At 50.1% G+C, this 9,502-nt stretch overlaps 1 pseudogene; it reads right to left on the reverse strand.

Moving 5' to 3' along the window:
• Positions 1-5,197: 5,197 nt before the first annotated feature.
• LOC137208689 (small ribosomal subunit protein uS8 pseudogene) lies at positions 5,198-9,302 on the reverse strand (annotated as a pseudogene).
• Between the last annotated feature and the right edge of the window lie 200 nt (positions 9,303-9,502).

The raw sequence follows: 9,502 nt of genomic DNA on the forward strand, positions 1-9,502 counted from the left end.
ACACACACACACACACACACACACACACACACACACAGGAAGGGAGGGAGAGAAAGAGAAAGAGGAAGACAGAGAGAGAACTCTCCTGTGTCTTTTTTCCCCCCTGAGTGGCTTGCGGGATCTTAGTTCCCCAACCAGGGATTGAACCCAAGTCATGGCAGTGAAAGCACTGAGTCCTAACCACTGGACCGCCAGGGAATTCCCTCCAGTGTCTTTTCCTATAAGGGCACTAATTTCACTGGACCAGAGCCCCACCCTCATGTCCTCATCTAACCCTAATTACCTCGCAAAAGTCCCATCTCCAAATACCATCACATTAGAAGTTAGGGCCTCAACATATGAATTTTGGGGAAACACAAACATTCAGTCCATAACAGCAACTAAACAGGCATTGACTCATGTAGTAGGAGGCTTGCACATCCTGCTTGTGCATTAGGGCCAGTGACTTCCTGGTTAATCAGTGCCTAGGCTATGCCCCTGAGGTGCTCCAAAAAGACCTCCTGATTGAATGCATGCTAGATTCTATTATAGGATGGCTCCAAGCCTTTCCATTGTCCATCTCAAACTCAAGAGGAGCAGGAGTCAGATTTTTCAATAAATAAAATTGGGGAAAATACCAAGCAGCAACTTTCTGCTATTTTAAAACAAAGGACTTCTTATACCTTTTCTCAAGTCCTCCTGTTCCCATCCTGCTCTCTTCCCAGGTGAAGAGAGAGCGACTGAACAGAAACAGAGAAAGGGAATCATTCTTTTATTTTTTTTTCCCTTGAGATAAGTAATTGCCAGGACCTTCCCTATGTCCACCATGAGGAATCAGAGAAGGTGGGAGAGGCAACAGCAAGTGTGGGGCTGGGAAGGGAACTCAAGTCCATCAGTCAGCTCAGAGCCATACACATCTTCTCACTTACGTTGCCTCCCTGGAGGTCCCCTCTGTGCAAATGAGTGGTTTAAAGGCATGTATCAATTACCCTAAGAAATGTGCAAGCCCTGTGAACCAGGCAATTCCTTCAAAGTGTGATATGAAGAAAGCAAAGAGAGGATAACAGGTTTGACCTACTTTGGATAGGAGGAGCAGGGCAGGATGATCTGAGGAGGTGGTCTGTGAGCTGAGACCTGAAGGATGAGAAAGAATCATCCATGGGGACTTCCCTGGTGGCACAGTGGTTAAGAATCTGCCTGCCAATGCAGGGGACACGAGTTCGATCCCTGGTCTGGGAAGATCCCACATGCCGCAGAGCAACTAAGCCTGTGCGCCACAACTACTGAGCCTGCTCTCTAGAGCCCGCGAGCCACAACTACTGAAGCCCGCACACCTAGAGCCCATGCTCTGCAACAAGAGAAGCCACTGCAATGAGAAGCCCACGCACTGCAGCGAAGAGTAGCCCCCGCTCGCCACAACTAGAGAAAGCCTGTGCGCAGCAACAAAGACCCAATGCAGCCAAAAATAAATAAATTAATTAAAAACAAAAAAGAATCATCCATGGAAAGGGCGGTCTGGGCAGCAGCCCAGAGAATCTCAGAGGCAGAGCTGGCTATGGAATTTGCTAAGCCCAGTGCAGGGGAAAATGCAGGCCCCCAGCCGGGGGTGGGTCAGTCAATCTCCCCTCCCTGGGGGCGCCCCTCCCCAACCCACAGCAGATGGGAGATCCCAGAGAAGCACAACCTCTGTCCCAGGACATGCTTGATACCTGGATCCAGACAGGGAGAGAGACCCCTGTTATCACCCGTTAAGTGTGCTGTGGGACTGCCAGCCTGGGTGGAGATGACATCACATCAGCTGCCTGTCTCCAACCCTCCCTGCCACACTGCCCCGCAGTGAAGGGCAACAGCAGAATGTGTGCCTCGCCTGCCAGTGCACCTGATCACTGCTCCTGGCAGAGGGAGGCAGTGGCCACAGGGAGGAAGGGGAGGCCAGGTGGGACCGGGGATCCAGGGAGCAGGGTGGAGGCAGGAGGTAGGACCAGAGGAGAGCTGAGGCTCTAAGCCCCGTGCAAAGGGTACGCTCCGTTGTCCCATCAGACTTCACTTGTAAAACACAAATTCAAAGATTATTACTGGGAGTTCCCTGGTGGCCTAGTGGTTAGGATTCCAGGCTTTCGCTGCTGTGCTTGGGTTCAGTCCCTGGTCAGGGAACCGAGATCCTGCAGGCCGTGCGACACAACCAAAAAAACAAAAGAGACCCAAGATAATTACTAAGAATTTCAAGATGGCGACCACAGGGCTGCACTGGTCTCAGACCCTTGAAGCCAACCCTGCTCAAAACTGACCGGCAGCCAGCATGACCCATCCCAGCAAGCAGTGGGAAGCAGATGAGGGGCAGGGGCCACATAATGCCAGGATCTGTGGGTCATTGTAAAGACTTTGGAATTTGGTCTTTGACCAGTGAGAAACCACCAGGGGGTCCCAAGCAGGTGAGTGACATTTTAAGGTCACACTGGCTGTGGTGTGAAGAGTGGGTTGTGAAGAGTGGAAGTGTGGCTGACCCGTCCAGGCAAGATATGATGGGGACTGAACGCTGGCAGAGGCCGTGGAAATGGAGAGAAGTGGATGGATGGGAGACGTTTTTTGGACATAGGGTCAAAGAAATGGGAGACAAAGACATCAAGGAAACGAGAGTCCAGGGAGTGGAAAGGTTCAACCAAGCAGCCGTCAAAGCCACAGAGAAGGAAGACACATACTGTAGCGGGGAGGAAGACTGCAAAAGCCAGTGCCGGGTCCGTCGGAGACCTGCCTCTAACCCTGGGTCTCAGGAACCTCAGTTTTGCAAATGGTACTTGGTTGCGTTGTTCTTGTATCTGGCTGAGCCAGGTAGAATGAAGCGAGGTCTTCTCTGTCCTCCTAGCATGATGGACCTCTCCAACCCAATCTTTTCCAGCAGACACTAGCCCAGAGGCCTCGGCTTGTCAGCTTGCAGGACGTCTTGCCTGGGGAAGCCAGCAAAGGCTGAGGGTGCCTGCCCTTCCCTCCCATGCCCAGCATGATGGCCTTGCCTCCTAAAACCCACGTACAAGAATGGGAACAAAGGTGAGCCCACAGGAGGGCCAGGGATGAAAGGAGAAACGGTAGTTCTATCTGTGAAATCAACCTGAGCCTTGGTTATCTTGAATGTAAAGAGTGGCCTTCCCACCTGACCAACCCCTGCCCTGTCTCTGTGGCTCTGAGGACCTGCAGGAAGGCAGGACCAGGCTGTTCTCCTAAGCAGAGGCTACGGCTGGGTTGCTACTTTCATTCAAATATCAGTGACTAAGAAACCTCAAGGTCTCCTTTTTGTAAACTGCTTAGAGATGTCGGAAAACGAGGGAAGAGGCACAGAGGAGAAGTGGGGGTGGGAAGACAGGAGGATTAGGGAGGAGGAGAGAAAGGAGAGGCTTGCCAAGCTGAGCACCTGGTGAGCTTGACGCCCACCCGCCAGGCTCCGGGCAGGCTGTCAGCTTCGGAGAAGCGGCCTCGGGAAGCCCTGAGGAGAGCGTGCTCACAGGCTTTGCTGGTGCTGATGCAGTTCTGGCTTGGCCTAACCATCGGTCCTTCTTTAATCCTTATTAAAAGCCGTCATTTTCTCCCTCCCTTGTGGCCAGTTTAGTGGTAAGAAATTCAACTAAAAGTAAGGCCTTAAACCTATTAATTTGGAATGGCCCAAAAGAAGGGGAGCCTGCCCAAAACAGAAAACGCCAAAGGAAACTCTCTCCTTCACATTACTGAGCGGTTCTTCTTGTCCCCCAGCATTTGCATGGAGCGCTGTCTGGGTCCAAGGCTGTGCTCAGAGAGCTCAGGACGGTCCTTTAACTGAGAATAAACAGCAAGGTGAGATTCAGCTTTTCTCAGCATACCTGCAGGAAGTGAATAAGAACTCCCAGGAAAAATAAGTTTGGGAAGCATTGGGTTCAAAGAAGTCAAGTGGGTTTTTATATTATATTTCTTAATATAAGAAAGAAATATAGTTAAGAGCCTTAAATGTACGCATGTGCAATGTGGCTCTCCAAGAGGGGTTTGAAAGAACCTGTTGATTTCCTTCTCAATACACTTCCCCGCCCAGTCCCAGGGAGGAATGCTGGTTGGTCTGAGCCATTCCCCTGGATGGTGTTTGTTTTATTAAACATGAGCATGTGATGCAGCCCTGACCACAGGTGGTAAGGCTTGGGGACTTCCAGGAAGGTGTTCCTTGCTCTCAAAACAGAACCCAAGACAGTACTTGACTGTTCCAGGCTTTGGGCATTATCACAGGAAGAGGTGAGCTTAGAGCTGCTGCAGTCGTATTAGGGTCATGAGGAGAAGGCCAAGAGCCTCCAGAGATGCTTATCTCTCTCCCTGGTGTGCGATTAAGCTGTTGCTTTGACTCTTTGGGTTTGTTTCTTCCTTGTTCAGGCCTTGGGTGTTCTGTGTTTTTCAACTCACAGCATCCTGAAACCAGTGGGGACACAGCATGCAGACATTCTCGGATTCCTTTGACTACAGATGGTCCCTCTGACTGGTGTTTACTGAGAATGCTGTGGGAAGTACACCAGGGTGAGGGACGTGGAGTTGGGGGTCAAAGGCTTCGGTTCTGCTTTAGGTTCTGACAATCACATGAGTTCCTGGGCCTCAGTTTCAACTCTGTGAGAAGACTACCTAACTCAAGTGCCTAATACTCTGCCAGGTACATAGTAGGTATGTCACAAACGTTGTTGTTTAATAAAACGGGGCAGGGGAGGAGGAGAGGAATAGTCCAGTTTCAAATCTCATTTCTGCCTGAGAGTACTAACCATTTCAAAAGTAAAACCTGTGTTTTCTGGCCCCCTACCAGCTTATAGCACCCCCTAGCCCTGCACTCAGCAGGCAAAAGATAAAACAGGGACCATAGATGTCCCAGGTGGGCACCCTAGGTCTGGGGCCACAGCCCCTCACTCTTCTGCTAGAGCAAGCCTGGGTTCTTCTGGGCAATGCCCCCCGAAGGCCGTGTCCCTCTATGCATGCTAATGGCTGTGGGACCCTCCTCAGTGAGAACTTCCACGTGTACTGGTGGCCCTACCTGCCCCAGAAGGACAGTCTCCAGTCTAGACACTCATATGGGTGCCAAGGGATTGAGTTCCCCCTTGTCCATGTCTCTGGCTGAGATTCAGAGCGACAGCTGGCAGACAGCTGACCCGGGCTTTGCTCGCTCTCTCTCTCTCCATCTCTCGTGTCCATTGGGACATTTCATTTGCATGTAAGTGTTACATCCCTAGAAGAAGAATCCCAGGATTTTCCCTCCTGTGTGTTTTCATCCATGATGCCAACTGAGGTCATCACTACAGTGAAACCAAAGAGATAGGGACAGATGGTCCTGCTGTGACCAAATGCACATTCATGTGCCTGCTGCATAGTGAGGCCAAACCATTGGAGTTTGGAGCAGAGAAAGGTTTATTGCAGGGCCAAGCAAGGAGAACAGGTGGCTCGTGCTTAAAAATGCTGAACTCCCTGATGGTTTTCAGGGAGATGTTTTTATAGGTAAAATTTGGGGTGAAGGCTGCAGGGTGTGTGACCGTCCTCTGATTGGTTTGTGGTGAGGTAACAGGGCGGTGCTCCAGGAATCTTGTGCTCAGCCTGAAGTTACCATCCTCCTCTTGGGTGGGAGCCTTAGTTCCTGCAGAAAATGTCAGAGATAGGTTGTCATGTACATTCCTTGAGGAGGAACTAGAACTCTATTTTACTGCACTATTGTTTTTTTGACTGCTCTTTGCTTCTGCATTCTCTCCCTTCCCTGATTAGCAACTGTTTGAATCTGCTGCTTGGAACCCAGGGAAGGTACAGGAGGCAGAAGCCTTTTCCTACAAACAAGAAATGGGAGACACAAAGGCTTTTGTATCCAGAAGGGCCCCACAGGGTCTTGCTTGGTTTCACTGCCATTGTTCTCAATCTTTGAGTTGCACATCAGATCTGGGGCTCCACCCACACTTGTTTAATGTGCCTGTGAGGTTCATAAAAATGTTCCCAGCTCTGTGACCAACGACGATTTCAAAATTGCCAGTGTAACCATGCTTCATCATCATAGTTAGAAACCAGGCCATGACTGTAGAGCATGACCTTAAAAGAACCTGGTTTTGCCTTTCTTTTTGACATTGTTGATGCTCTTGAGAGTATCGGCCTGGACATTATGGCGGCATGGAAGGATGATGGAAAGACTGGGGCTTTGCTCTGTTGGGTTTGGGCCAATGAACAGCAGGGAGAGGGAGTGACAGTGTGTGAGTGTGTGTGTGTGCACTCGCGCGCATGTGCGTGCACACCCAGACACAGTCATGGCTTAGTAGAAACACCTCATGGAAGGAGGTGTTGCAGGAAGGGGGACCCCTTCCAGAGCCTGAGAGTGGGCTCTTGTCTAACACTCAGAAATGAATTGTCCGCGGGGACACACGTGCTGACAAAGCAAGAGGCTTTATTGGGAAGGGGCGCCCAGGCAGAGAGCAGGAGGGTAAGGGAGCCCAGGAGGACTGCTCTGCCACATGGTTCGCAGTTTTATGGTGATGGGGTTCGTTTCCGGGTTGTCTCTGGCCAATCATTCTGACTCAGGGTCCTTCCTGGTGGCACGTGTATCACTCAGCCAAGACAGATTCCTGCACTGAGGATTCTGGGAGGTTGGTAGGACATATGGACTGACATCTCCTCTCCCCTTTTGACCTTTTCCGAATTCTTCCCATTGGTGGTGGCTTGTTAGTTCTGTGTTCTTACCAGGACCTCCTGTCACATAATAACTCATGCAAATGGTTACTGTGGTGCCTGGCCAGGGTGGGCGGTTTCAGTCAGTGTTTCCCCTAACAGAGTGAGGTAGACCAGGCAAGTATTATTATTCATCTTTTACAGACCAAGAACTAGAGGTTCAGAGAGGTACAGGGGCTGCCCAAGGTGACATACCAGTCAGTGGCAGAGCCGCTTGTGAGAACAGGCCTCTGGCTCCCAGGCCATCTCTCTTCCCATGTTCTGTGAAGAACACGTTAGGTGTTTGGCCATGAACAGGACACTCGCTGTTCAAAGATGGAGGAGGTGTGGGCAGATACATAGAGAAGTATTTCTACCGCACCCTGGGGCTCTGAACCCACCAAGAGAACTGGGCACCACCTCTTTCACTCCTTCTACCTGCCCCGCTCTCTGAGGGGAGAGGAGACCATGCCACATGGCCAGGTTCTCAGGCGAAAAGCAGAACTGCATCACCCAAGAGGCTGGGTGAGGCAGGGGACCTGGTCATTTCAGGACCACCACCAGCAGAGAAGAAAGAGGAGAGAGGTACCAAGACAGGGGTGTTCCCCTGACTTTGGGGATACTTGGGGATTGAAATTACTCTTTGGGCAACACTTTAAATATGACAGTTCTATGCCACTGGACTGTGGGAGTCCTAACTTATGAACTGTTACAAGTACATGGTAGTCATGCCTAGTGTTAGTTTGGAGGAATGCTTGATGGGAGTGTGTCAATCTAGGAAGGCTTCCTGGAAGACGTGCTTCTTGAGCCAAGTTATAGAGTTGTGCTTCTTCTCTGAAGTGCATAGGAATCACCTGGGGTCTGATCCAGTAGGGCTGAGGTGGAGCCTGCAATTCTGCTCTTCTTACAAGCTCCCAGGTGGTGCTGAAGCCTTGAGTAGGAAAGTTACAAAGGTAAGAGTTACTGTTACCGAACTGACCTTGAGTCTGCTCGCCTGCTGCAAAGCAAAGCCAATTTACTGACCCTGGGTTGTGGTCAAAGTACAGCATTTACTGCAGGTGCCAAGCAAAGAGAACATGCAGCTCACGCTCAAAAGACCAGAGCTCACAATGGCTTTCAGGGAAGGGTTTTTAAAGGCAACATCTGCGGGAAGGGTTGCAGGGTGCATGACTTTCTTCTGATTGGTTGGTGGGGAGGTAACGGGGCGATGTTTTGGAAATCTCAATCATCAACCTTCAGTTTCCAACCAGTCTGGGGTCTACAAGCTCGTGGTCAGCATGCAGACACCATCCTCCACCTGGGTGGCGGGGGTGGGGGGGGGGTCTTAGTTTCCATAGAACAACTCAAAGATGTGAGTCAGACTATTATGTATATCCCTTGAAGAGGAGCTAGGAGTCTGTTTTATTGCTGAACTATTGTTTAAAGTATCATTGCTCGACTGCTTTCCTTTGTTTCTGCATTCCCTTACTTCCCTAATTAGTAACTGCCTGTGTCTGCTCTTTGGAATGCCGGGAAAGCCTAGGAGATTATAAAGTCTTTTTCTGTAAACAAGAAGTGGGGAACATGGAGGGGCCTTCATATCTGGGAGGGCCCCGCAGGATCCTGCTCGGTTTCAATGCTCCCTTTTCTTTGATACTCCTCAATCCTGAGGGGAACAGGGGCGGAACAAGAAAGGGAATAAAGTTTTGGATAGAGAGGTTAATCATAAACTTGGCAGGGGAGCTCAGTTTTAGGGGGACTCCGTTTCACGAACTCATTGAAAAGAGGAGTCATTCAGAGAGGACATTTCTGGAAATAGGCAAGATATAACGAAGGTCAAAGATGAGAAGTACCTTGGAGAGCAGGGTGTGTGGAGAAGGGGGTGCGTGAGGCAAGGAGGTGGCTACGACCTCACTTAAGAAGGCTGGGGATGCTGGAAGGGCCAGGTAAAGTGAATGAGGAGCTTGGATTCCTCCCATGAACCACACTCTTCTTGGGGTGGACCTACCTGCCCTCTACCTGAATCCCTGGGCACTAAGAATGTTAAGAATGTTCATCCTTTGGCTTCACACAGCAGATCCTGGTTTCTTCGGGTCTGGCTAGGGGCTCAAATCTGCATTTTAAAGAAGCTCTCAAAATGATTCAGATGCAAACTAAAGTTTGCTAACCTGTGTTGGGCAATTAGAGGGTTTCAGATGGGGGAGGGACAAGATCGAATTTGCATTTCAGGTGGATCCCCTGAAAACCAGAGGAGGATGGGCCGGGAGCAGGGAGGCTGGTGAAGGCTGGTGGTTGTACAGGCCAGAGAAGCTGAGGCCTTGGACCAGGATTCTGGCAATCAGAAGGAAGAAGAGGATGAACGCAGATATTCATCGGTGACTCATCCGAGAGTTACTGCTAGATTCCCAGTCTTGGGTATCCAGGAGTAGGAGAGGTGATGAGTTTCATTTTAGACCTGCCAAGTTTGGGGGGCCATCCAGGAAGAGAAGTCCATCGGGCACTCCGATTTCAGAGTCTGAAGTTCAGTGCAAGGACCAGGTCTGGGTATAGATTTGGAAGTCAGCAACTGTAGTGTATTTACCATTAAACATCACAATGAACTTGGTGTTGGCAGCAGTAGGCTTTTCAGACTTTCCCAGGGGAAAGGCAATCTGAGTACTAATTTTGCCAGACATCAATACTGTTATCAACAGTGATGTTGATACATTGTATGTACAGAGAGCAGACTTCCCCGAGAACCTTGAGCACAGAGGAACGTAAGTTCTCCCCTCTTTCAAGTGGTGAGTCTAACCTCCCAAAATTGGTCTGAGAGAAGGAGGAACTCAGTAAAAAGGATCTATCCCATCTATCTTTCTGCTGTGATTTGACCTTGTAA

This window comes from Pseudorca crassidens, chromosome 1 (genome assembly GCF_039906515.1).
Source record: "Pseudorca crassidens isolate mPseCra1 chromosome 1, mPseCra1.hap1, whole genome shotgun sequence".
In the NCBI taxonomy this organism is placed as follows: Eukaryota; Metazoa; Chordata; class Mammalia; order Artiodactyla; family Delphinidae; genus Pseudorca; species Pseudorca crassidens.